Source organism: Hyaena hyaena, unplaced genomic scaffold, assembly GCF_003009895.1.
Source record: "Hyaena hyaena isolate Hyena2069 unplaced genomic scaffold, ASM300989v1 scaffold_16, whole genome shotgun sequence".
Classification (NCBI taxonomy): domain Eukaryota; kingdom Metazoa; phylum Chordata; class Mammalia; order Carnivora; family Hyaenidae; genus Hyaena; species Hyaena hyaena.
In genome coordinates this window covers 106,360-112,359 of record NW_024080650.1, presented here as the reverse complement: position 1 = coordinate 112,359, position 6,000 = coordinate 106,360, and the positions used below count along the sequence as shown (strand labels likewise).

General features: G+C 44.4%; 1 pseudogene; it reads left to right on the top strand.

Moving 5' to 3' along the window:
• The first annotated feature begins 331 nt into the window (after positions 1-331).
• On the top strand, positions 332-5,148 carry LOC120225889 (annotated as a pseudogene).
• Positions 5,149-6,000: the final 852 nt, after the last annotated feature.

Genomic DNA, 6,000 nt, shown 5'->3' with positions numbered 1-6,000 from the left:
AATATATAATATGACACCTAGTAGTGACTGGGATAATTGAGAAAATAAAGCTGAGGGAGATGATAGATATTAACAATTTCACATGGTTTACTCTAATACATATGTGCCAATTTAGCATTTGATGAAGGTAGAATTTCTTATTTGGAAGAAAAGATAATAAATGATTCTGGGGTAATGAACTAAATAAGGCTAGGTATTTATCCTTCACATTTTACAAAACTACATTTCAGATACATTAATGATCTAAACCATATAAATACACAAAACCACAATAGCATTAGCAAAACTTTGGAGACTAGGTCACCTTGGGATATCCGGAAGCACTGTGGACATGGCTCTTTTTGTGTGCACTGGCCCAGAGGCCCTTCAGCAACAAAATGGTTCAGAAATTCCAGAAAACATGAATTTTCCTGCTGAAGAAGAGAAAATCTTGCAGTTCTGTTCTGAAATTGACTATTTTCCAGGCATGCTTAAAGCAACCAAAACATAGACCAAAATTTACATTTTATGATGGGTCTCCTTTTGCAACTGGACCGCCTCACTATGGACATATACTTGCAGGGACAATTAAAGATATAGTCACCAGATATGCTCACCAGAGTGGGCTTCATGTTGACAGAAGATTTGGGTGGAATTCTCATGGCTTACCTGTGGAATATGATATTGATAAAATATTGGGAATCAGAGGACCAGAGGATGTAGCCAAAATGAGGATTGTCAGCATAACAATCAGTACCAAGCAATTGTGATGAGATATTCTACTAAGTGGAAGTCCAGAGTTATCAGACTTGGCCAATGGATTGACTTTGACAATGACTACAAAACACTGTATCTATAATTCATGGAATCTGTCTGGTGGGTCTTTAAACAACTCTATGAGAAAGGCCTTGTGGATAGAGGTGTGAAAGTCATGCCCTTCTCTAACTGCGTGCAACACCCTACTTTCCAACATTGAATCTCACCGAACTACAAGGATGTTCGAGATCCTTTGACATTTGTAACTTTCCTTTGGGAGGAAGACGAAAATGTACCTTTGGTTGCTTGGATGACCACTCTCAGAACATTACCTAGTAACCTCGCCCTGTGTGTTAATCCAGATATGCAGTGTGTCAAGATTAAAGATGTTTTCAGGGGGAAATTACTCATTTTCATGGCAGCCAGCTTATGAGCCCTTGGTAAGTTGGAGAGTGACCAGGAGATCCTTGAAAGATTTCCCGGTACCTATCTCAAAGGCAGGAAGTACAAGCCCCTGTTTGGCTATTTTGTGCAGAGTAAGGGTGCTTTCACTGTGTTTGCTGATAACTACATGCAGGGGGTGGAGGGCACTGGAGTGGCACAGCAGGCTCCTTACTTTGGTGCTGATGACTATCGGGTCTGCATGGATGTCAACATCATTCATAAAGACTCCTCCTGGGGCGCCTGGGTGGCTCAGTCAGTTAAAGCATTTAAACTCTTGGTTTTGGCTCAGTTCATGATCTTACGGTTAGTGAGGTTTTTTTTTTAAAATTTTTTAAATGTTTTATTTATTTCTAGGAGAGAGAGAGAGAGAGAGAGAGACAGTGTGAGCAGGGGAGGGTCAGAGAGAGAGGGAGTCACAGACTCTGAAACAGGCTCCAGGCTCTGAGCTGGCAGTCAGCACAGAGCCCGACGCGGGGCTCGAACCCACGAACCACGAGATCATGACCTAAGTGAAAGTCGGACGCTTAACCGACTAAGCCACCCCGGCGCCCCCAGTTAGTGAGTTTAAGTCCCTCATCTGGCTCTGTGCTCACAATGCAGAGCCTGCTTGGGATTCTCTGTCTCCCTCTCTCTCTCTGCCTCTCCCCCACTCACGGTCCCTTTCTTTCTCTCTCTGAAAATAAATAAACTTAAAAAAAATTCTCTTCCTGTTTGCCCTGTGGATGCTTCAGGGAACTGTTTTACAGCGGAAGTGACAGGTTTCACGGGACAGTATGTGAAGGAGGTTGACAAAAACATCACCAGGACCCTGGAGGAAGAAGGCTGACTTCTTGTTGCCAGCAACCTCACTCACCACTACCCTTTCTGCTGGAGGTCAGACACTCCCCTCATTTCCCAAGTTGTGCCTCGCTGGTCCCTGTGCAGGGAGCACAGGGTAGACTCGTTGCTGAGGAACAATGACCTGTGTTACTGGGTCCCAGAGTTTGTATAAGAAAAGCAATTTGGAAATTGGTGAAAGGATTCATGTGACTGGACAATTTCTAGAAATAGATACTGGGGCACCCCTATCCCACTGTGGGTCAGTGATGACTTCAAGGAGGCAGGATGCATTGGATCAATGGCAGAACTTGAAGAGCTATCAGGAGCAAAGATCTCTGATCTCCATAGAGAGAGCACTGACCATCTGACCATCCCTTCCTGCTGTGAAAAGTGTTGCATAGCATCCCTGAAGAGTTTGTTTGTTTAAGAGTGGCAGCATGCCCTATGCTCAAGTTCATTATCAATTTGAAAACAAAAGGGAGTCTGAGGATACATTTTCTGCAGACTTCATTACTGAAAACACTGACCATACCAGAGGATGGTATTACCCTCTGGTGGTGCCGGCCACTGCTGTCTTTGGACAGCCACCTTTTAGGAACGTGATTGTGAATGGGCTTGTCCTGGCAAGTGAAGGCAAAAAGTGAGCAAATGAAATAAGAATTATCTGGATCCCCTTTTGATCATCCATTAATATGGTGCCTACACCCTCAGATTATATCTGATTAACTCCCCTGGGGTGAGAACAGAAAACCTTGCTTTAAGGAGGAGGGTGTGCATGATGTCTTGAAGGACATGCTCCTCCCTTGGTACAATACCTATTGCTTCTTCATCCAGAACGTCCTGAAGCTGCAGAAGGAGGAAGAAATGGACTTCCTCTACAGTGAGAACACGGTTAAAGAAAGTGCCAACATCACACGCTCGCGGGTCCTGTCTCTCATGCAGTTGCTTTTTGGGCTCTTTGAGACCAAAATGGCAGCTTACAGGCTCTATATTGCAGTGCTTTGTCTGGTCAAGTTTATGAATGTCCTGACCAGTTGGTATGTCAGGATGAACCACAAAAGGCTAAAGGGTAAAACTGGGGAGGAGGACTGTGCTATGCCCCTGGAGATGTTTAGTATCCTGATTTCTCTGTACACACTGATGGCCCCTATACTGCTTTTCTTACTAAAGTGATGTCCCAGATCTAAAGATGTTGGCTGACCTTGTTTCTGTCCAGGACACAGACACACTCAGCATCACTACCTCATGCTGCCCCATGTTCGAGAGGAGTTGATTGACAAGAAAATGGAGGGCACAGTATCTGGGATATGGTCTGGGATTGAACGTCAGTGAGTGATTGGAGACCCCAAAACCATTCCGATAAAGTATCTTTTGGGAAAAAAACTGTGATTATCTGTCAGGATCCAAAAGCTCTTTTTATTTATTTATTTGTTTGTTCATTTGTTTGTTTATTTATTTATGAGATAGATCACAAGCTGGGAAGAGACAAGGAAGAGAGAGAGGAAGTGGGGGAGAGGGGAAGAAGAGGGGGGGAGAGAAAGAGAGAGAGAGAGAGAGAGAGAGATCCTATGCAAGCTCCATGCACAGCACGGAGCCCAACTTGGGGCTCCATCCCACCACCTGACTGTGAGATCATGACCTGAGCTGAAACCAAGAGTCAGATGCTCAACAGACTGAACCACCCAGGCACCCCAGGATCCAGAAGCTCTTAATGAGATAGAGTTTTTGGAGGAGCATATCACTGAGGAACTGAATGACTGAAAAGTTATACTGTCTACAGACAAAATACATGTATGCGTTCTGCCTAAGGGAAGATCTTGATCCCATGGTCCTGGGAAGCCTCTGAAGGGAGCCGTCAAGGCTGTGATGTGTCCATCAAGCAGCTGAGGGGGGGAGGAGCTGGAGCACTTATAGAAGGGGGGGGGCGTTGTTGGAGAAGGCATGAACCAAATGAAGGGGACATTTGTCTCCTGTACACCTTTGATCAGACATCAGGCAGGACGATGCAGTTTGAAGTACAGTTGGATGCTCAGGCTTTGGTTCTTTTAGGCATCACCCCCAACCAGTTAATGGTGGATGAAGGAGTGACTCATATCCAGAAACTTCACAAAAAGTGCAATCTGGTTGCAACTGATGAAAACAGTAGTTTAGTATAAAGCAAAGTCTGAAGGCAAGTATCCGAATAATGTTATCAAAAGCCACATGGAGTTCAAGCTCGCCACCATCGAGGCTCCCTTGAAACCATATCCAGGTCCAACGTCAGATAAAGTCCTTATTCCAGAGAAAATATAGTTAAGTGGGTCTGACCTGGAGGTCATACTCACCAGAGGACTATCCCCGCCTGCCCCTGCTTGTGCATGCCAATCTTAACATGTGTACAAATGGCAGCAAGCAAGGTGGAGTATTGCTTCTAGAAAATTCAAAGACGATAGTAGGTCAGATATTTTAAAGCTGAGGTATGATTACTAGAATTGTTGGTGCAAAAAAATACAGAGCTGGCTGTCTTCCACGGTGAAACAGAAATATGAAACCAAACTGATTTACTGAGTCTCACTGGACTGACACTTCAGGTGGAACCAAGTCTGTGCCCACTGTGGTGGGCAGCTCAAGCCCTGTTCTCTGCCAGCCCTCCCCCTCCCTCCCCCTCCCTCCCCGCTGCAGCTCCTGAATGCAGGCCCTCAGTAGTGTTTAATGGGAATAGCAGCGCTCTCCTGCTCAAAACCCCACTTGGGCAGAGGGGACTCGCCCATCAAAGGTCTTTGTATGAAGTAGCCAAGGTGTTTGGCCTTTGGAATCGAAAGCTACATTTCTTTTAGAAAATTATTTTTTTATGTTTTATTTATTTTTGAGAGCAAGAGAGACAGGCCATGAGCAGAGGGGAGCAGAGAGAGAAGGGGAGGCACAGAATTTGAAACAGGCTCCAGGCTCTGAGTTGTCAGCAGAGAGCCCGATGCGGGGCTCAAACTCACAGACCACGAGATCATGACCTGAGCCAAAGTTGGATGCTTAACCGACTGAGCCACCCAGATGCCCCAGGAAGCTAAATTTCTGAATGAGATTTAAACAGATGAAATCACGAAGGAATCTCCATGAAGACTTTGAACTTACACACTGTATGTTTCTGTATTACCACCACCAACAGACTTCTAACATTCATTACCAGTATGGTTCAGGCAGCCTTACTCTGGCACATACCTGGGATTCTCTCTCTCCCTCTCTTTCTGCTCCCCCCCAAAAAAGAAAATAAAATTAATATTTTGGGAGGATGAAAATTAGATCATTACCAGAGATTGGATCAAGATGGCATATCCTTCTTCTTTTCTGCCCTAAGTTTCCTCAAGTAACAGAGGATATAGAGTTTTAAGAAGAGTAAAACTCTCATTTCATCAGAAAGAGTGATATTTGGAGAAGAAAAGTGGGGGTGGATGGCAATAGCAGTGTGCAAGAGGGGACTAAGGAGTCTATGGGAACAATGTGGTGGTGCTCTCTAGTTTTATTTGTTTCATGGATTATATGGAGATGGAGGAGGTTATATTATACATTTACAGGTATACATTAATAAACTATATTAACTATAAATGTATAACAGCCTTATATTTACAAAGCACTTTTAATTTATTCAAGACTCTTACCTAATCTTTAAATCTATAAATCTTTTCATCCCATTACTGTAGAGATTGCTCTGTCTAAAGGAGTGTAGAGAAGGAAGCACAAAGCCTATACTTGGTCCGTAAGAGAAGGACTACATTCCTAGGGTGCCTGCGTGGCTCAGTAGGTTAAGTGTCTTACTTCGGCTCAGGTCGTGATCTTGGGGATTGTGGGTTTGAGCCCCACTTCAGACTCTGTGCTGACAGCTCAGAGCCTGGAGCCTGCTTCATTCAGATTCTGTTTCTCCCTTTCTCTCTGCCTCACTCAGGCACACTCGCTCTCTCTCTCTCTCAAAAATAAACATTAAAAAATTTTAGAATGACTACATTCCCTCCCTTCAGCTGCCAGAATGCC